This window comes from Enhydra lutris, unplaced genomic scaffold (genome assembly GCF_002288905.1).
Source record: "Enhydra lutris kenyoni isolate GAN:26980312 unplaced genomic scaffold, ASM228890v2 scaffoldscaffold14, whole genome shotgun sequence".
NCBI classification, from domain to species: Eukaryota; Metazoa; Chordata; class Mammalia; order Carnivora; family Mustelidae; genus Enhydra; species Enhydra lutris.
In genome coordinates, this window is record NW_019154098.1 from 36,260,645 (window position 1) to 36,283,861 (window position 23,217).

Genomic DNA, 23,217 nt, shown 5'->3' on the forward strand with positions numbered 1-23,217 from the left:
TTTGTTTGTTGAAGATTTCTTCACAGCCCTGTTTCCTAATTCTGACTAAATAGGCTGTTCTGCTAGGATATCTTTCCATCAGAACTGGATTATTTCCATTGTTTCCAGGTCTGCCTATTTCTTTGATTCATTTTCAGTTTTTCTAGAGTATATTTTTGAGTTGTTTCGTCAAAACAGCAGAAGGGCTAACTCCTTATAGATTTCATTTTGCCCTTGTAATTGAAATATAGCTTCAAAATAACTTTCCATCACAATTTTATGGGCTTTGTTCCAATGTGTTCTAGCAAACCGAAAAGCAGATGCAAAGTCTACTGCCATTCTCTTTACAGGTAGCTTTTTTACTCCCTCCCTAAGCTTTTAGAATTTTCTCTTTGTATCTGGAGATCATAAAATTTCCTGGGAAATGTCTAGGTTTGTCATTTTTTCATTAGTCCCCTTCAAGCTGTCTTAATCTGAAGATTCAAGGGTTATTCAGCTCAGGAAAATATCCTGTTATTTCTTTGAAATATTCATCTTCTCTATCATCTGTGTTTTCTCCTCCAATAGCTTTTATTTGGAAGAATATATCGTTTAGCCCCAGAAGATACTAGATCTCTTGGATCTTGGATCTCTCTCCTCTATGTTCTTAATTTTTCTCTAATATTTTCTCTTTCCTTTTTCTTTTTTAGGATTTTATATATTAATTTATTTGAGAAAGAGAGCAGACAAGTCAGGGGGAGAGGCAGAGGAAGAGGAGGAAGCAGACTCCCAGCTGAGTAGGGAGCCCAACATGGGGCTTGATCCCGGGACCCTGAGATCATGACCTGAGCGGAAGGCAGACGCTTAACCAACTGAGCCACCGAGACGTCCCTTTATCTTTTTTCTTTTATGTGGATTCCAAGAATTTCCTCAAATTTGTCTTCCAGATTTCAGATTTATTTTTGTGTCATTTCACGTCAGTAATTCAACCTTTCTACTCAGGGTCTTTTTAAAATCTTTAGTTTTAGGAAAAATTTTTCTTTTTTGTTTTTTAATGGCTCCTTTTTCAAAGGATACATAAAAAGGATATCCTTTTTATGGATACAATATTCTCCTAAATTTCCCTGAAAACAGTAATAACACTTTAAAAAAAAAGTTATCTTCTATGTCCTGTTTCAACTCTAATTCCTTTGACATCAGTTGTTCTGTTTTTCTTCTGGATCCTTCTCTTTTACGCTCTTGGTTTTTCTTAAATAACTGTTGCCTTTTGAGTGGACCAGTCATATTTATGAATATGAATATGAATATTATTATTAATATTATTCTCATTTGAGAATAAGAAGCAGGTAGGCAAGCTTATGACTGTCCAAAGTGCCCAAGCTAGCAAGACTATGTTTTGAGCAGTGAACTGCATAGGTGTACTGCCCTTTTGTGCAGAGTTGGGGATGGGTGCAAAAAGGTGGGGGGGAAAGCATTCTGCAGAGCCCTTCTATTAATTCCCCTGTCTGCTCCTTCTCTCTGTGGCTCCAGACCTGCATTCTCCGGAGGGGTTCTGTTGGGAAGAATAGCTCTCACCTCTACATCATCTCTCTCTGAAACCTAATCTCTGATGGTTTTTGTTGGCTCAATCCAACCATGTCTGTTCACTATTTTCCAGAAATTTTTAAGAATTTCTGTCTACAGATGGTAACCTTTTCTGATTTCCATCCCTGTTACAGATTATTCTTTCTCATACATATTTTCTGCCATTTCCGTGGAGCTTTGGGAGATGGAATACATGAACTTGCATGCTTAGGCTGCCATCCTAAAGTGAAGTTGTATTAACATGCAGAATGTTTATCCCCGTGTGTTAGCGCTTGAGACCAGGGCACGTGTCTTTTGTTCTGCGAGGCCATTTCTCTTTCTTTCATGGCCTCAGACAGCACTTCCTATCCTGGTTAGATATATGACCAAAATAGATCATTTATACAGAGAGCAAAGTGAAAGAAGATGGGTCACATGAGCTGATTCCATCATAGATCATAATATCTTCCTCCAACAGGTGCCTCCTGATCCTTTAGGACTCCACTCAAGCCCTGCCTTTCCGAAGAGGCCTTCCAAACCTCCCCAGTATTCTTGCATAATACAAACCGCTATTATAACACTAACCACATAGTTGTATAATTTTCTATTGTCTCTTCCATTAAACTTCATGCTCCCCGAGGATAAATGAGGTGCTTTGTTTCATGTCTGTATCCTCAATGTACCCCATAGGGGCTGACATGCCATTAAGTGCCCAGTACAGGTCAAAGAACAAAATAACTCAATGAATGAACAAGGGAATGAACAAGCTTGATGTTGACCTTGGAAACAGGTGTGTTGTATTTCTTTGCTGAAAACAAGACTACTGACCTCCTGATTGTCAGGAGAAGCTTTGGAAAGGGTGTTTCAGGCAGGAGGAGCATCATGGGGAAAAACCCAAGGCAAACTGGGGCATGGCCTTTTGGGGGTACTGGTGGTGGTGGTTCTCATAGTTGCTATAGATAATTGATTCATCCAAATACAATCTCTAATCTCTGCTGTATCCTTTTGTGCTCAGTGGCAGTCTTATTATGAGTTTCTTTGATCTTTGCCAGTTCAGGGAATGCAGGTCTAATTAGAACGATACTATTTTGGCAAAAATGCTGGTTCCCCAATTCCTTAGGTGTTGATAAAGGATCCTTCCTGGTTCTTTATAATCACAAGTTAAAACCTACACCAGTCTTCTTTGCCAGTTTACATGAAAAGATCCACTTACACTTCTTTTCAATAGCATTACCTGTGTTGAGCCCTCACTTTGCAGGAAGTGAAAACACAGATGCTTAGAATGGGGCTTCCAAGCCCTACTGGATTCCAGTAGCTCGCTGGAAACTGGTACAGCAGTAGCCCCTCTGTTGCAGGGCTCTGCCTCTCACATGATTACCTGGCAGAACTTCCTTGCTCCAGTGCCTCTGACTTCACTCACCACCTGGAAGTCCTCCCCAGAAGTCTGAGGGCCTTGCCTCCCATTTCTGGTAACTTAATAAAAAACTACTGATTTTCAGGGCAAGTAGGCTCTCGATTTCTGGTTAATTAATACAAGTCTTTTTCACTTCAAGATGTGTTATTCTATCCACATAGCAGGTGTTCCATAAATAGTTGTCAAACGGGTGGAAGAATGAATGAAATCCAAGAGCGATTAGGTTTACCTTTTCTGAAATTAGACTCAAGGAGCACATTTGCCCACAGTTACCCCAGGTAGGTGCCGGCATCTGCTTCAGATTGCAGGCCATTTACTGCTTCCATCTCAGTCATTTCTGTTCCGCCCCATCACCCATCTCTCGTCTTCGGGGCCAATCCACTCTCCAATTTAGACTCTCACTAAACACATCTCCCTAGGGCCCTTCTATTTGTTCCTAACACAAGACAGTCTGGGAAATATGTCACTCCTAGTGGGCTCGCTCCTCACCTGCTAAGATAGAGACCCTGACTCAAAGGGCTCGTCATCACACCCCCAACTTCTCAGCATCGCAGTGGGCTTGTTTTTAAGAGTGAAGCTGTGTGGTGCTTGGTGTGGGACCGTGTAAGGCAGGACATCCCCAGGTGTATGACCCAGGAGCTACCTTAACAAGCATCAGTGAAATGCCAGGCTGTGCTAATAGGAAAGCCAGGTCCGGGAATGCTAATGGTATAAAGCAACTGGCATAAAGGGCCACGTGTTTGGCAGCCTTGGCGGTAGTCAGGCCTGGAGACGTAAGGAGAGAAATAGTTGCACGAAAAGGACACAGGAAGAGAAGTTCAAGTCCTCTCATTATTCGAAGTCCCGATGGGATCTGAGCTGCTGGGTCAGTGGGTGGGGGCACCTGGCTCTTGGCTGGGATCTTCCCAGGAGCCTGGGGGAAGAGGCACAAGGTGTAAACACAAGCCCTAGCATGGGGTCCGAATTGCAGTGAGGACTTCGCAGCTCAAGTGAGGACTTTGGAATTGGAATCCAGAAGCCTGGGGTTTGGGATCTGCCTCTTCACAAGATTTTCAAGGTGATTCTTAACTCTCGGCAGCTAACCCTTGACAACCACTAGTACCTCTTAGTCTTCTCCGTCTACAAGGATCTCTTGCTGTGGACAGACCGCCCAGCACCAGGAATTTCAGTCGAGCATGTGGCTGCTCAGCACGTAGCAGGAGGAAGCAAGCTCTGTGCCCTTGGATTTATTTGTTTTATTTATGTATTTATGTATTTATTTTTATTCTTATTTTATTTGAGTATAGTTGACATATGATGTTATATTAGTTTCAGGTTTACATCTTAGTGATGCATTATTCTGTGTTCACAGTGTAGCTACCATCTGTCACCAACCATCACTATTACGATACCACTGAATATTCCTTATGCCATGGCTCTTATTCCCATGACTTACTCATTCTGTCTGGAAGCCTGTGTCTCCCACTCTCCTTCACCATTTTATCCAACCCCCACCTCCCCTCTGGCAACCATCAGGTTGTTCTCTGTATTTGTAGATCTGATTCTGCCTTTTGTTTTATTCATTTGATTTTTTTTATGACACTTTTAAGTGAAATCATATGGTATTGGTCTCTCTCAGTCCGACCTATGTCACTTAGCATAATACCCTCTAGGTCCATCCATGTTGTTGCAAATGGCTGTGCCCTTGGATTTAACAAGTGATTCTAGAATACCGGCACTGCTTTAGGCCTTGCAAGCAACCCTGGCCTTTAGGGATCGGTAATTTATGAAGTCACAATCCGCACTCTCAACCCGGCATGGCCACTTAGCATCACTTGCATCACTAAAAATTCTTGTTGTGGATATATGCCACTGGTCACAAAAGATTGGACGCAAATAGAAAGTCATCTGCCCATATCACTACCACAACTAGAAAACAACTCCAAATTCCTTATTTGTGAGGAGCAACCTAAGGATGGGACTAACTCACAAAGCTTACAACAGAGCCTACAGATCTCTTAAGTAGGGCTATCAAGTTCAGCAAGTAAAAATACAAGACACCCAGTTCAATTTGAATTTCAGATAAACATAGAATTTTTTTTCATTATAAGTATATCCCATGAAGTATTTAGGACATACTTATGTTCTAACATGAATTAGTATTTATCTGAAATTCTGATTTAAATGGGCTTCCCGTATTTTATCTGGCAGTCCTACCCCTCTGCTCTTTTAGGGACACTTCCCAAAAGATCAAGGCTGTTAGATTTGAATATCTGGTCATAAGAAGTTGACAAGAGAGTGGAAGGCAGGATACATGCCCTGTTGTCTTCCTTAGAAAGGAATGCCTTAGAAAGGAAAGCATGCCTTCCTTAGAAAGCCTTCTTTAGTGCATAGGATTCGGGGTATAATAAATACACGAGGAGTTGGTGTCAGATGGTTCTTATTCAAAGGAGGCTGACCTTGGTGCTGACCTCTTAGGAGCTGTAGACGGAGGCTGATATGCCACAGGTGGGCCTCCTCACATCCGTGTCGGTGAGAGCCTCCACCCTGGCTCACTGCCCATGCTCCCATCGCTTGTGACATGAGATGGTGGTTGGCAGGGCCTTAAAATTGTGTCTTGCAACCTAAATATATCTCTCTCTATTCGAGCTTTTTCTAGCTTCATGGGATTAAACCTCACTTCAAATATCATGAGTTCCTGTAAAGGTTTTATAAGCTAAATCCTCATTCCCCACTGGTTAACGTGATCGTTTTAGCGTTCCATCTCTGTTTTGGAATGATTCTTTTCACCCCAAGAGTAATAAGTTAGCTACCTATACACAAGGGGAGTTCCTATTTCAAGAAGACTTTGTGAAGTGGAAGAATGCTGTGGGTATTTTCTTTCATTGTAGGGCCCCACGCTCTTTGAGTTGGGGCACACCTGTTTTCAGGAAACAGTTTGTCCTCAAGACGGCATCAGTTTTCTGGGAGCGCGCCAGAGAACCTGTGTCCTTTCCTTTTGATTTATTTCCCCAAATTGCTCTCCAGAAGACAGATATTAATGGGAGGAAAGAGCAGCAGCCATCTACGGGTGATTAGTGAGTCTGTGCCGTCTGCTTCATTGCAATCAAGTCCGGTTCTCGTGTGCAGCTACTGGGGCTTTCTTAGTAATATTTAAGAGGAAAATCAAATTTTAACTCGGCCTAAATAGTACCTGGTGACCACCTGAAATAATCATTTCTCATTACCTACCTTCGAGGTAAGTTAGTATTAATCCCTTATTATTTCATGAGAAAACCAAATCCCGAAGGAGCGGATTCTGACCCAATAGTATGTGGTGATCAGAGTCAGGCCTATGACTCTTAAACCCTCTTCCCTCCTCCGATAAGCAGATCATCATCTTTCACCAGCACTGTGGGATGTACGAATACCCAAATTTAGAAAACGTGTTTCCACTTAAAAACATAGCCCTAGGGCGCCTGGGTGGCTCAGTGGGTTAAGCCTCTGCCTTCGGCTCAGGTCATGATCTCAGGGTCCTGGGATGGAGCCCCACATTGGGCTCTCTGCTCGGCAGGGAGCCTGCTTCCTCCTCTCTCTCTCTCTGCCTGCCTCTCTGCCTATTTGTGATCTCTCTCTGTCAAATAAATAAAATCTTAAAAAAAAAAAAAAGAACATAGCCCTACATGTGGGGCAGGAGTATTCAACTCTCATGTCATATAAGAATTACCTAAACTGCCAGTGCTAGGGTCACACTCCTGGAGATTTTTGGTCCTTTGGTCTGGGGTGTGGCCAAAGCATAGGTTTCTTATTTAAAAAAAAAAAAAAAAAAAAAAAAAAAGCTTCCAGGAAGCTCAGGTGCAGGGGGGTTGAGAATATTAGTCCATGCAAAGCAAACAGGGATTCATGGGATGCTGAAGTTGAAACCTGACCCAGTAATGGTTAAGTGTCCATTAGAGACCCTGCATATGCAGTCTCTGGAGACATGGACACTTAGCTTGGTTTAAAACCATTTAGTTACCAGAAAGGAACATGAGCACAGAGTAGTTTCCTAGTTAACTCTAGTAGAAATACATTGCTCTGACAGAGGGACAGGGAGAGGAGAACAGAGCCAGGGGATGGTGTGCTGACCAGACTGCTGAAGGAGGGCTGATGTTGGGAACCCAGGCTGCCTTAGGATCATGACCGCAGAAGAGTGCCATGTTCCTGGATAGTGGTTTCAGAAGGTAAATAGGTAGACATTATTTGGGGGCCCTGGGGGATGGATCAAGGGAAGCTTATTGATTTCAAGTAGTGTGTACTCTGAGGTCAGACTGCCTGGGTTCAAACAATTCTGACTCTATCACTTAAGTTCTGTGAACTCGGGCAAGTTACTATCTCTCAAATGATCAGTTTCCTGATTTGGAAAATAGGTAGAAATTGCAACTACCTCATCATTTGTTGGGACATTGAAATGAGATAATATATTGTATCTCAGTGCCCCACCCCTCAATCTTTCTAAGATAACTAGATCACTGTGAAATTTTCTTGATTAAAATGGGGTGGACCATTACCTTTGCCTTCAAGGTAACTCATTCTCACAAGGCAGCACAAGGTTAGACTTAAGGTAGTGAGCCGTATGTTGATTCAGAAGCAATAAAACCTTACAAGAGGACCCCTCGGCCGCAGAGTTGCAGGGTGAAACTGCGGGGTCCAGGGTGAGGCTATGTCCTTGGACCAAAGAATGAGAACAGCTACCAGGAAGCCAAATGGGGTTATGACAAGACTCGGGTCAAAGAGGATGGACATCTACCAAAGTCAGAGGTTATAGAGCCAAGCCCCCCAAAAATCCCTGATGCAGAAACCAGGGAAGGTGCCTGAGGCTGAAGGAGGTGGTTGTAGGAAAACGCTTCCAAAGCCTCTGTTGGGAACCAGCAAGACTTCTTTGATCTCTGCCTCTTTTGAAAGTTGCTTAAAGCCAAGGAGGTTCTGGAATTGAGTGTCTTAGCAGGTCTTTCTGACAAGCATGTGTACTGAGAGAAGACTGGGGTTTCTAAAGCAGAGCACTCTGACTCTGCTCGAAGACCGTGGACCTCTCAGCATTTCCCACAGTGGGACCCACAGAAGGCAGGTTCTGTGCGATGTTCCATGACAAACATACTTGCTAGGTGAAAGAAATTTAGCATGCTTCTTAATTAAAAAACTTTTCAGTGCTTTTAATTTGCTTGTAAATGTCTAAGGGGAATATATGGTAAGGTGTGTTTCCCAAACTAATTGGGCCATGGAACCCTTTCTTCTTGGAACCTAACTCCTATGGTTCTTTTGCCATCTTAACTCCTGAGGCTTTTGCCTTAACACCCTTTCCTCCCTCTCAGTGGTGTGTAGAACCCTCTATGGCCTCGTTCCAGGTCCCTACCATTCACAGAAGGAATAAGATGAGGCTATTAACTAGAGGCTGGCAGGCCCGTGCCTGTCTTGATCCTCTTTCTGGCACATAGTTGGGACTCAAATAGTGCTTATTTGTCGAATAAATTATTCATTAAATGGATGAATGAAATAACCTAGTTACTATTTATAACTCCAATTACTGCCATAGAAAGTGCCTTGGGTGTTCAGGGTTAACTATTCAACTGACCCATTCTTGATGGAGGAAGTGTTTTCTGAGATTATTTTGTTAATAGGACCAAGAATCAAGAGATGTAAGTTATGGTCTCAACTTGGTGCCATTCTTTTCCACCTACCCAAAATGACTTCTTAATAATCTTGGCATCCCACTCCAAAACAGTCATGGAAGTAGTCTGCAATAATTAAACTCCACAAATATAAAATATAATCTAAATGATTCCCTTATGAATTAGACCCATCTGTTAATGTCCTCTTGGGCCCTTTCGTATCTAGTCTGAACCTTTCTGAAAATCTAGGCATACGCAGTAAAGGCTACCCCCAAGTATGTTTTACAACCATAGGCTTCAAAAGCTAATAATATACTATATGTTGGCTAATTGGATTCAAATTTAAAAAAAGAAAGTTGCATTCAACACAGAAAAATTAAATAAATAACCATAGGCTTTGCATGTTTAAATGGAGAAGAGAGATGGAACAAGATGGACTATTTTCTTTGACTATTTTATAGTGAGTAGTGTTTATTTTCAGCAGGTTCCCAAATAACGTAAAGTTTTTCTTCTGTACTTCGGGCTACTGCATCCCAGGAATGATGCATTTTTGTGTGTTTTCTCCCATTCTGACCCACCTTGACTTGCTCATATAGAGGTAGTATGATGCTAAAGTAATTGCTGCTAAAACTGTGCAAAGGGTCACATCAGACACACAGCCTAATCGTGGCACTGCTGTGCAAGGAGATGGGGGCTCCTTATCGCTTGTGGGTTCACGCATCTGCACTCATTCGATGGCAGTCACTTTTTATTTTTTAGTTTTTGGAGAGGGTGCGCAGAAGCAGGGCAAGCAACTTGATAGGGAGGAATTGGGACTATTATCAGGTCCACAGGCTGCGATGACAAGGAAAGAAAGCTCATTCATTTGAACTCTTGTGCATTGTAAGTTATGCTTGACTTGGGGAGTTAAATTTAAAACTTAATGCACATGATAATGTATAAAAATACAGTGACCATATTATTTTAACCCTGAATTGTAACAGAGTCTAAATTGTAAAGAGTCTAAAGATTTTTATCTGTTTTTTATTTTTTTTAAGTTTTTATTTATTTATTTGATAGAGATTACAAGTAGTCAGAGAGGCAGGCAGGGAGAGAGGAGGAAGCAGGCTCCCCGCTGAGCAGAGAGCCCGATGCGGGCTTGATCCCAGGACCCTGGGATCATGACCTGAGCCAAAGGCAGAGGCTTTAACCCACTGAGCCATCCAGGCACCCCATGTTTTTTAAACATTTATATTAATAGTCTTCAACCTGTGTAAGGATTAAACAAGTCACTGTGTTGAAAATAAAATTATTTGAAATCATGACTTTTGGGAAATCTAGGCTGTGTCTGTCTCTGCCCTGGGCTCTGGGAGCGCAAAAGAGACTTGGAAGTTCATGCTGTTTGCCAAGTGGGTCAAGAGGCCCTGGTGTCCCAGAGGACATCTGGCACACAGAGACAAGCCACTCGCTCTAACTTTATTTTTTCCTGGTAAAGAAATAGCAACTATTTGCCATCCTACTTCTTTGCAAGAAAGCAACAAGGTGTTTGTGTAGTGATTCTGGCGTTTTTAATCATTTGTTCAGTGTAAATTGTTACTATCAGAAGGAGGCAGTTGACAAGGAGACTGTAGGTGATGGGGAAAATCCAGAAAAAGAAAGTAATCACAATAATTTAAGCTGACCAGTATATTGCCAGCTTTAGATGAGATTTCTTTAAGAGACTTAGTCTAGGGTGCCAGGCACATAGCTGTTTGGAGCTCTTGACTGGAGAAATGAATAATACAAGAGAACCAACTGATGTTGCTTTGGCTATTTCAAAGCAATCTTGTATCTACACAGAAACATCAATTATAGTGGGGTCTGCCTGGAGAGCACAGGGTTACACAGCAGGTTTTCCAAAAACCAAAGCCTACTCTCTGAAGTGTATGGCCACAAAGGATGCATTTCTGAAATCTGACATTTCCTGGCTTATTCAAATATCAATGATGATGGTTAGGAACCTTCCAGAGCTACCGGACTCTTTTTCATGTTCAGTGACCAGGACAACAAAAGCCTCATCAATCTGCTAATGATCTTCACTCTGCTCTTTGAATTCTGCTCTTGGGCTGCTGGTTCTTCCATCAGTGTTTGTCTCTCCTCTGTTCAGTCCGGCTGGCCTGCATTACCATGAGTCCTGTGAACGTAAATGGCTCGGCCCTGGTTAATTAGGTTATTTGATTTCTTTCCTCCCTGGTGGCTAATTTTGTTTGAGATTTCACAGTGCTTCTAAATTTGTATTTGTAAACAAACAGGGACACTCTTTTCTTCAAGTCATTTATTTAAATCAAAATTAGGAAGACCTTTTAACCTTCATACAATCAACCTGATGAAAGTTGCTATTATAGGTGGATGTTGAAAATGTGCACAATTGTCTCAGCAAAAAAAAAAAAAAAAAGTGGGGGGGGGATTGCATTCACTTCCAACCATGCCTGCCTGTTTTAGATTTGTAAAGCTGTGGATCAGTGAGTGAGTGTATCTCAGTTAGAGGATAGCGTGCCTAGGCCTTCTACTACTAGATTTTGGAAATATGTAGAGTTTACAGTCAGTGTCCAGTTAAAAGTTCACAGGTAATATATTATAATTCATTTTCTTTGTAAAGAGGGAGAACCAGATCAATTAGGACATCATGGATGGGCTCTTTGAAGCACCAGAAAACATTAACCTATGGATTCAAATAAATTTGGTATAGGACTTCTAGTTTAATGTTGGACAATATTGTTATAAGATACTTGGGATATGGACATTGTATTAGTTCCTGTGACTGCTGTAACAAATCCCCACAAATGTAGTGGCCCGAACGACACATTTATTGTCTTACAGTCCTGGAGATCAGAAGCCTAAAATGGGTCAACAGAACAGAGCTGCCTTCCGGAGACAGTAGAGGAGGGTCTTTCTTTGCCTTTTCTAGCTTCTAGAGGTTGCCCGTGTCACCCTGACCTCTGCTTCTTCTGTCTTGACTTCTCTCCAACTCTGCTATTCCTGCCTGCCTCTGGCTAATGAGCATCCTTGAGGCCACACTGGGCCCACCTCAGCAATCCAAGATAACCTTCCCATCTCACCATTCTTGACTCAATCGTAGGTGCAAAACCTCTTTTGCCATGTAAGGCAACAAATTCCCAGGTTTCAGAGATTAGGACGCGGACATCTCTGGGGCCCATTATTCTGCCAGACGCACACAAAGTACTACACCCTTTCTAATCGGTTTTCTCATTGGTTTTCCCCCAAAGCTCAAGGAGTTCATTGCAGCTCTGGTCTGCAGGGGTGGCCCATGACTTTGAACCAACCATGCAGCAGAGAGACCTCCTAGGAGAAGAAAGCCTGCTGTGGAGTCTGCTCTAAGGGACACTTCCAGTGGGTACCAAATTGGTGTTTTCTCCCTTTCCACCACAGTCTCGCAAGTGTAACATGTAACTCATTACACAGCATCAAAAGCTGTGGGGGCGACATTCACAAGCACTGGGGCTCTAGGGGGCGCCTGCGACTCTCCATCTAAGGTACAAAGTACTTAGCATGTGCCTAGCGAATAGTTGTTCCCTGTGAGTGGCGGTCATGGCGGCCTGCCGTGGCGCGGAGCTGCTGGGCACACCAGAGGTCAAGAGTGGACAGGAGCAGGGCGGAGAGCTCTGGGAGGCCAAAGCCACGCATGTTAACAAATGAGGCAGGACACCGCACTATCACTGAACGTGCAGCACAAACCCATTGGAGTGAGGAGACGTGGCGCAGATCAAGGCCTTCCCAGCATGACAGAAGAGGAAGATCCCAGAGGGTCCCAATCAGCTCAGTCCACAGGCAATTCCTTTAGCCATGCTGGGAGGCTGATCACGGCTGACACCTGAGCCCCTGGCAGATTTACAGCTGTACAAATCATTATTTGCTTGCCAACTTACTTCTGCGGAACGGATAATACCATCTGATTCCAGAATGTGCCTTCAGTTTTAGTCTCAGTAATCCACTTTATTGTCATCCTAAATCCTGACTTTAAAAAACCTGCTCCAGATGTTGTCAGATACAAGAACGTGGACCGAGTGCATTCCACCTCCCGAAAGCACTAATATTTATTGAATATTTACGCTGTGTCAGACACTTCAAGTGGTAGCTGCCTAAAATAGATTTCATTCTTTATTCCTTGCATTAATGCTATTATAATTCTGATTGATTTTACAGATGACAAAACTGACTTCTAAAGTCTGAGGAACTTTCCAAACTTAATGGAACTTGTAAATGGTGGAGCCAGGTGTCCACTCTAAATTTTTCTGTCCCCAAGCCCCAGATCTGGGCACTTAAAGGGGGAAAAACCAAGTGATAATAAAATGACAGCAGGAACGACAGCTACTTCTAAAATGGAAAAATATCCGTAAGTGGAAAAAATGAGTTGCAAGGTTATATATAGGTTATGATTAGATTTTTATGAACTAAATAGGAATGTGTAAATGCATATATATATATATATGTTATGCTTTATATGTTATATATTCATATATGTATTTTACATATACATATATACTTTGCATACCTGTATATTTTTAGGTATGTACATATTTATATTTATGGTGAGCTTTTTTGAAAACTGATGGAAGTTATAGTCCCTTATCCTTAAAAATGCATCTGCTTACATGCCCACAAACTTTCTCACACAAGTCTAAGAAGTTAAGGTCAGGGATCTCTAACATACATGTATTACAGAGAATCTGGAGGGATGTACACAAATTATTAATCACTCTCTGTGAAGGATGGGATTGTTAGAAATTTTTCACATTATCCTTTATGCTTTTCTGTGTTGGCTGAGTTTGTTTCCAGTGAGGAGCGTGCATCATATCTATAACCAAGAAAAAAAAAATTTAAGATTATGAATGAAGTTCATTTGTTCCAACCTAAAATGGAATTTACTGCTTATTTTTCTCCCGATGACCAGGCTTCTAATGTTTGTGGCATAACACAGAAATGATGGGGATACCTCAGAAAAGCTGTGGAGAATGTCTCTGTGATGTGTAGGGAATGCACTACCTATGGGCTATTCTGTGAAAAACAGAACAAAACAAAATAAACCCACTCTCCATCGAAGTTAGTAACTGAAAATAAGTAGGTGTGCGTGGGAAAGCATAAAGGGCATTTCTGAAAGAATTATCAGTGTTGTCCCCTGGGAATGGGAAGGGTGCCCAAGGCTTCGGGGGAGCTCTGTAGGTGAGAACCGGCAGTGCCACACTGCCGATGAGAGGAGCTGTGCAAATTAGCCTCAAGTTTGGAAATGACCTCTTAATCTTCATTTCAAGCCAGTCTAGCACTAATTGAAATGGCTGTTTCAGGCCGTCCTGTCTTAACCGAGGGAGTTTCCTTAAGCTCTTCACCTGCTCACTCTAGCTGTCCCTGGAATCGAGATATCAGGATCGTCGTCTTACCAGGAGCACTGGGCTCTCTCCTCATTCTTACCCCTCCCCCACATATACACCCCATTTCTCTTCAGGGAATTTCTATACGGCTCTATACTCAAATCTTACGCTGAGCATGAACAAAGAATCCAGGAGCTACTTACTTTTCACTAACGGAAAAAAAAAACGAATCGTGCGGTTTTTAGAAGGCATCTGTCATATCGCAGCCTGATTTAATCTTGGTATATTGGATTTTTGTACGTGTTGGGCTTTGACAGTAGCCGGAGACCCCAGGAGTTCTCACTATCAAGGCTAGCCCTGAGCCTCTTCCCACAGCCCCCCATCTCCAGAACAGCGTCCTCTTCTGTTTCGTGTGGCACCTGTAGGAGCAGCAACTATTTCTGAAGCCCCCTGGGTCCATACCAGTGTGCTAGGCAAGAAAGGGCAGGACTGCTCTCCACTACCCTGCCTGCTCTGAAAACAGGATTTGCAGCTTACTGTCTGTTCCTCTCCTTGGATGGGATGTAAGGGCCATTTTCACGGAGTGCTGTCTATAGAAGTCCACGTAAGGATGTTGTATTGTCCACTGCCTTCCTAAAGGTTGGGAATGGAGAAGGATCTAACTCTCTTTGCACACTGCTCACAGCCAGGAGCTTCCCACCTCCCCTGGAAATCAGGACAGTCACCATCTGCCCTGGAGGCCTTACAGGCCTGAGCTCCCTGAGGGAGGCAGGCTTCATGAGTAGCAGGCTATTACCAGAGGCAATAAATAGACTGTCATGGTGAAGAATCCCTATTTTTGAGTTTGAACAACCTGGAATTGAATCCTGGCCTGGCCACTGACTAAATGTGGTTTTATAAAGTTTCTCACTTTCTCTTAACGTCTGTTTCCTTGCATGAAGGACAGAGGTATTAATGTCTGCATTGCAAAACCATGGGGAAGACTCAGTAGGTTGAACAAAACTCTTCTAAAGACGGCTCATACTCACCATCTCCAGCTCCCCTTCTCATATTTACTCCTAAACCCACTCCACCAGGCGTTGGCCCCATGTCTCCAATGCTGTGTCTCTTGTCAAGGTAACTGATGGCCACTGAATTGCTAAATGCAGTGGCATTTACCAATGGCAGTGACCAATCAGCCACATATGGCAGAAGAGAACACTCCTTCCTCCTTGATGTGATTCTCTTCTTGGCTTCAAGACAGCACACTTCCTTGGTTTCCTCCTATCTTCGTGGCCACTCCTTCTCAATCCCTGTGGCTGAGGTCCCTGATATTTAGACATTGCAGAGACCCAGGACTCAGGAACTGTTCCTCTTTTCTATCAGTATTTATTCCTTCAGTCATCTCACCCAATTTTCTGGCTTTAAAGACTGTCTCTGCCAGTGATTCCCAAATATATAATACCAGCCCTAAACTCAGCTCCAAACTCCAGACTCACATCCAACTGCCTACTGGGCTTTCCCCTTGGTATTTAGCACCGCACATTAATCAGGTTCTCCAGAGAAATGGAACCAATAGGATGGATGAATGTAGCAACGGGATGGATGGATGATGTTTCTCTATTATAAGGATTATGGATACAGGCAAATCCCAAGGTCTATAGGGTGAGTTGGCAAGCTAGGGAGGAGAATGATGGTTTAGTTCAAGTCTGAGGCCAAAGCCTGAGAACCAGGAGAGCCAATGGTTTAGTTCTGGTCTGAAAACCAGCAGGCTCAAGACCCAGGAAGAGCTGATGTTTCAGTTTGAGTATAAATGCAGGAAAAATCCCATGTCCCAGTTCAAAGGTTGTCAAGCAGGAGGAATTCTTTCTTACTTGGGGAAGAGTCAGTCTTTCTGTTCTGTTCAGGCCTTCAGCTGATTGGGTGAGGCCCACCCATGGCTACTGATTCAAATGTTCATTTCATCCAAAAGCACCCTCACAAAAACTCCCAGAATAGTATTACACCAAATACCTGGGCACCTTGGGGCTACTCCTGATCTGGACCAGATTACTCTACCTACACCTTTCCTTGTGCTGCTTGAAAACTACATCCTTCCAGTTTGTCTTGAGTTGAAACCTGAGTCACCCTTGATTCCTCACTCCTCTCACATCCCACATACAGCCTTGTCTGAAAATCCTGTTTACCTACAGAACACATCCAGAATTCAACCACAGCTTGCCACTTGCACTTGTACTACCCCAATCTGGGCCACTGTCATTGCTCATGGTGCACTGTTGTGAACACCATGCTTGAAATTGCTGCCACCCCTCTTCTTGCTCTCCTTGGCTCTCATTTTATCTGTAAGTACTCCTCACCTTTTACAGACCATATAATTTCCTTACTCATGCTGGTTGTCGTTTTTTTCTTTCAGCCTCAGGTACATGGCCTAGAACAGTGCCTGATATACATACAATAAATGTTGGTTTCATGTATTGCCATTGTTGAGATGAGGAGATTAGGCTCAAAGGAAGTAAGAATTTGCCAAGGCGACACAGTTCATAGGGAGTAAAGCGATTCTAAAACAGTACTTAACAAAGTCACAGGGAAGAAGCACCGATCCATTCGAGGTACCTTTCTGTAGCACTGTTGTTGGGCATCTGTTTTCCATTTTTTATTAAAAGTAGACCTTGTGCAGATAGCAGGGTCTGTAGACCAGTACTAATTGATATGACTATGCTTAATCTGTTCTCTTATTCTTTTCTATACCTTTTGGTCATCTGATAAAATTCTCTTCTGAAATAGCCTCACCTTTCATACATTAACAGGTTAATGTTATGTTCCCCAGGTCTTCTTTTCTTGTTGTGCTCTTAAAAAGTCAAGCTAGACATCATTCTAGAGTTGTCCTTACAAAGTAATCTTTTTATTTTCTTATAATACATATAATGGTATTAAAGTCTTTCACAAGAGCAAAATGGGACTTTTATGAACTATATCTGTATCATCATGCACAAATATGAGATGAGCACTTATTCTATGTGGGCTCCGTGTTGGGGTTGGGGAAATAAAGACGCTTCCAGAAATCCCTCATCTATTAGGGAAAATATATATATGTTAGTTGGGATAGTGATTCAGTTGCTTTAACAGAGATCAAATAACAGTGGCTTCAAGAAGACAGAAGGAGTCTCTCTCTCTCTCTCTCTTTCTCTCTCTGTTTCTAGCGGATAAATTATCAAGGCATAATTGCCAATTGCCAGTTAGTGGCATGCAAGTGGACGAGGTTTTTCCTTTACAGCTTTGTCAAGGGAGCGGAGATGGTCTCCCAGGGTCATATGGTGCCCAACTCCTTCCATGTCATTGCCCTACCATACTGTATTCTCATGATGCTAGAATGTAGCTCCCTCTCCCACATACACAAGCTAAACCCTGGGGAGGGGGCAGTGGGTAGGAAAAGTAAACAAGTGGCTTCCTTGTAACGATTACACATCTCACGTCTACTCACATCCCATATCCACTGGCCAGAACTTAGTTTCATGACCAGACTGAAGATAAGCCAAGAAACACGTGTCTGTAGCCACGTGCCCAGCTTGGGCAATTCTATTACTAAGACCAAGGAGAGATTGATGTTGGGAGACAACTGAGAGTCCCTACCTGGCCGTGTCTATAAATATTTTTGCCACCTGCAACTAAATTAGGTCTTGAAGGGCAGAGCCGCACCTTCCTTTCTCAGTACCTCGCATCCTGGGCATATTCAATAAATATTTGTTGATTGGGTGGTTTGGTTAATGCACTTTCATCCAAGAGATTTTACGGAGAGTTCTTATTCTAATGCCCAAAACAAACATCAGTCAATCCCAGGGTAAATACTAAAGGAAAATAGATGTCAAAGGGCAGTGCTGTCAGAGCTAGGTTCTCCGCACACTCCCACACCCCTTCCTGCTGGAGAGGCCGCCTGTGGTAAAATAGGTGCAAGGTGCACTAAATGAGCTCGTGTTCCTGCTGGTCGTCTGCCTCACGAATGCACCCAGACACTGAGCTACTGCTGCAGCAGATTTGCTGACCTCATTTTGGGAACTAGAAGCCAGAGGTAAGCGTGGTTTCGGGACACACTTGCACTCCTTTCTCAATGCATCATGTTTTATGGGAACCAGGATCCCAGGCTTCCCCTCCCCCAGGTGGCCGTCAGGCGGGTAGAATTGTTCTCTCTAGTCCACAAGGAAATGAAAACGGATCCTGCTGGAGGAAGTAAATAGAGCTGCAATAAAGTGTCGCTCCTCCTGGATCTGAACATCTGTTCAAACTTTTCCCAGCTCCCATGAGGAAGGGACAGAGCACAAGGCTTCGAGCCGTAAAGGAAAAACCTCGTCCGGGAACTGGCAGTTGGCGATCATTTGAACTGAACTGACCCTGGGTTTATCTCTGTGATGCTTCTGAGGGAAGGCCAGCCCGGATAAATAAATACGGCAAACAAGAGTATCAGGGATGATCTTTACCATCTTCACGGGATCAGACCTCTGCAGGGCTTAACTCCAAGAACCATCGCATTTCAATGCCTGCTGCTTCTGCCTGGTGAGAGTCAGAGTCAGTAGCAGAGGGCACGGCCACACCTCACATTGGAACTCGTGGTTAAAATGAAGTTGAGTTGCTTTATGGACTCGAAAGAAACAGCCTGTGCTCTATGGTTTGGGAATTTCACTCATGCACACCAGCCTTTCTTCATTTATCCGAATTAGCGAGGAGTTTGCTGCCTCTGGAGAAGGCAGTCCAGGGCTCTCCCAGAACCTCAGCTACCCCTAATCCACGTGTCGGTTTGCATTTGCTTTAGGATGAACAGGCTCCCTTCCCCCTCGTGTTGTCATTTGTCCTTCCCAGAATATTTAGTGGTATGGCCGTTGGCCAGTCCTTTTCTTCTCCTGGTGTGGAAGGCTCGAAGTGGCTGGCTCTCAGCTGGGCCCCCAGCTGGCTCTTGTTCCCAGCTGCTTCGGGGCCCCCTGGCCTGGAGGTAAAGCTGTGGTGATAAGCACTGTAAAAATAAAGTCTGTTGCTAGCCAGGCCAGCCAAGCAGCGTGGGAGGAGTGGAAAATCCAGGCTGTGTGTTCCTAGCATGACAAATTGTCAGTATCTGAGGTGTTCCGCCGGGGGAAAGGAGATGACAAGTTCTCTAACCAGGCCTAATCTCATATTATCAGTGCGCAGCTCTTAGAAAGTCATGTCCGAACCAAGCTGATGGGACTGGAGCCATGACCTTGGGCCAGCTTGTTTACTGCCCACCCTCTTGACTTAGCTCTTGGGGTCTGGTATGGCCAGTGACAGAACGCTGGAGTGAACGCCCTTTATTGAATGGCTGAGGGAGAGTAAGTTCGGGGCAGTGTTTCATCAGGGGCCAGGCCAGCCTCCGCTCTGATGTGAGCTGTTGATGATACATTTTTATCCAACATTCTGAGCATCAGATACTGCTACCCATGTCAGGCTCTGGGGGTAGCTGTATATTTTCACATTTTTTTTCACACAGGGGAAGGAAATTCTTAGTAGAGATTGCTGTCCTTGGAAATTCAGTCTGGCAACCTGAAACTTTGGTGACTTTTTCTGTTCTTCTTTGGGGATGTGTGTCTAGCTTGTTCTTTAGAACCCTTTGTTGTACGACCGAAGTAAAGTAAGAGTGGAAAAGAAAACACTGCTCTCCCAGCCCTGAGAGTATGCAAGTCCCTGCGATAGTCTCAAGACCAGCCTGGAATTCAGATGAGTGCTCCTTCCAGGGGGGAAAAATAAGGTCTTGTTTTCTTCATTTTACTGCTTACAATTTCCCCTATGTACTAGGGGATTAAAGGCAAGCCAGTCTCTCTCCCCTCTCTGACTCTCTCCCTCCCTTCTTTCTCCTTCCTTCCCCCCAACCTCCTCTCCCTCTCAGTTTCCTCCTCTTCAAAGACACTGACAACCTCTCTGGCATGTTGCCGAGGCTTAGAAGACAGAATCTTTATAAAAATTTCTTCTAGCGATTGGCATGGAAGCACTGTATAAATCAGCAAGACACTTTGTTGTACAACTTTCTCATTATCAACATTCACTACTGTTTCATTTTATGAATGCTTCTTTTGTCTTCCAAAAAGCGTTTCAGATTAAGCAATGCTGTTTTGGAAAATGTGGGGTTTCTGCTTGTATGCCTGGCTGGTCGAATTGCAGATAGCTGCTGTGAATATTACAATGCCAGGTTCCTCTGGATGAATTCAAAATAATAATTTACAGAGTAGGTTGGAGATGGAAGTAGAGATTCACTTCCTTATCCAACTGAGTCACTGGATTTGCTCTTTCTGGTAAAAGAGCTCTGAGATCTACATGTGGCTCAACTATCTGATCCAACTGGGATCGAAGTTCTTCCTGTTACTGGAGGCATAGACTCAAATTCAGTTACCTAATAGAAAGGGGTTTGCACGACCTATGTGGAGCATTAGGCTGAGTATTAGAGGTATACAGATACAGAACTACCAGCCTTGCTATTGAGGCGTTCACAATCCCCCCAGGGAACTTTCCTCTAGCAACAGCAGCTCTCCTATAATGTGGTGAGCACTAGCTAGAGACAAATGGCTGTGGGGTGGGGTGGAGTGGGAGATGGTATACTTGGTGGGTAAGAGTAGCTGGTCTTTGATGGCAGGGGGATGGGGTTAAATCCTGGATTTGGCATTATCAAGTGGATGCACAAGTTAGGGAATGAATTAATGCCCAACTCTCATTGTTATTATTGGATAATAATAGACTAGAATAAAAGAAATGCTGGAATGGTATATAATGTGCTCAAGATGGCATTTGACAGCCAGAACATTCTCAGTGAGTGATCATTTGTAGCAAGAGACTAAGCATTGATTGGGGCTTTATTTGGTAGAAGCTGGGGCCGTATGAGGAAGGGCAGTGAGGGCAAGAACTCGTGGCCATGTAAGAAGAGCCTACCCCTCTCTGTGACTGCAGCAGGAGTGAGTGAAGAGAGGGTCAAAGGCTTTAGAAAAGACAAGTGGGGACCAGGCTTTTTGGCAATTTGTCATGTAGACCGAGAAGTTAGACTTGACATTGAAGACAACGGGGTGTTGTTGGTGCTTGCAAGCAACAAAGTGGCATAGAGAGATGTGAGCTTTTTTTAAAAATGGCCTCTCTGGTAGCTGTGTGAGGAACAAACTTGAGGGAAGACTAGTTAGGAAATGAATACACTAGTGCAAACAAGAAATTATGTTCACATTCACTCTGTCAGTATCTGTTGAAGGCTGATTGTATCTGGGCATTTTTCTAGAAAGAAATGAAGGCAGTGTGGCCAAGGGATGGAGAAAGGGGAAACAATAAAATGAACTCTTCTGGGATTGATAGCAGATGTCTGTGGTGAATAGAATGGATAAAAACCAGGGACTATCTGAAAGTGGGGGTGATGGAGGACCAATGAAAAATAATGTCATGGGAAGATGAGGTTTTTTGAACTGTTGGAATTCAAGATAACTTATCAGGCTAAGGAAAGGAAGAAAAACAGCCAACTTTCCTTCTCACCTTTCTTCTCCCCCTTTTTCCTTAGATTCTTTGGGAAGAGGAATCATAGGAGTTAGTGATGGCAAGCCCTTCTGGACAGTTGGTCCAGCAGCCTTCTGAGCTTGGGCTGTGTTCTTTACTGGCTTCCAAGAGACAGTGAAAATTGAGGGAACAATGAGAAATTAGCAGACAGCATTGGATAATATTCTCACGGTTCGCCATGGTTGAGTGTTCAGCTAATTTTTTTAAAAAGAGAGACTAGCACTGGACTTCGGAAAGTTTTTTTCCTGTCAAAGTGGAAATGTTATGTGTGATGATATTAAATAATGGAAAATCTGAGGTGATTTGATGAGAGGTTGAGGACAAGATCTGAAGGCTATCATAGGCAAACAGTAGGAGTGAGTGCTGATGTGTAAATATTGACATGGAGCCCAGGAGCAAGCAAGGAAAGAAAAAAGGATTACAGCATGAGATCATTTTGCTTATTGGAAAAATGTTGTTGGCAAAGGAATAATAAAATCTTAAAGAGAAGACAGAGACATAGGCAAGTGAGAAGGGCAAGTGAGAAGGGGACGCTATTGCCTTTGACGGCGTGAATCCTTCCAGAAGTTATCATGGGTACTGTGGTGTAATTTATTGTTAGGGTGAATAAGAGTCAATAACATACACAGTGCATAGCAGAGCAGAGATTCTAGTAAGATAAATTCAATAACCATGAAACAAAACACACTATGTATAGTGTATGTTTGAGCCAGATTCTTACCAGAACAATCTCATCCAGCCAGGTTCTCTTGTCAGATGCATTGAACTATTCTACAACATGGGGAATGAAATGACACTCTCTTATTTTTTAGTTAAATTTTCAGAATTCCCATTATCCTACAAGTAGGCAAGCTACTATGTCTCTCTTGATCTGATCCTTCAGTTGTTCAGCAATTTCCGGGGCTTATTCGGTTCAGAAGTGGCCCTGACTTCTCCATTCCTACCCTAAATTGTTAAGGTCTCACTGGTCTTCCCATAGTTGCTTCTCACTGTCACACAGTGGTGATGTTGGACACTGACCTACTAGTCTGACAGTCTCTGCTCGTTCATTGCTTCAGGGACTTCTCGCTGGTTCTGCAGACAAGTCAGGCAAGAGGATGTCTCAACCAAGAGAGTTCCCCTACACAGCCACTTCTTAGGCGGTCAGTGAGCTGCACGTGTGCTGTGTCAAGGCCTCTTAAAGCATCTGCCACCTCATGGAATCTCTTTGCCAAGGTTTTTAATACAGTGAACCAGATTTTTTATTAAATTGTCAGAATAAAGGATCTTGAAACACTCCTCTCCATAGATAGCAAGGCCTCTAGCTCTACATTTATTAAATGAGGCCACTGGGATCTCATTTTTGCCATTTGTCTTAATAAAAAAGAGGGAGAACAAAAATTTAATCTCTAGTAGATCCCCTCTGACAAGTTACCTCAATATGCATAGTGTATTTAAGAATTAGTTTGCGTCTTGGGGTGCCTGAGTGGCATGGTTGGTTGGGTATCTGACGCTTGGTTTTGGCTCAGATTGTGATCTCAGGGTCCTGGGATCAGGCCTGGTATTGGGCTCTGCACTCAGCACGGAGTCTGTTTCAGATTCTCTCTCCCTCTCTCTCCCCCTCTGCCTCTCCCACGAATGCTCTCTCTCTAAAATAAATAAATAAATAAATATTTTTAAAAAAGAATTATTTTACTTCTTATTCTCACCTCATTAGTCATAATTAATTCCAGAACTCAAAATAGTTTAAGCTGAGCTCACAATAGCATTAACTTTTTGGGAATCTCTTATTGCCACCATGATACATTTTTGCTGGTTTAGATGACATATTTAAAAAATAAGAGATTTT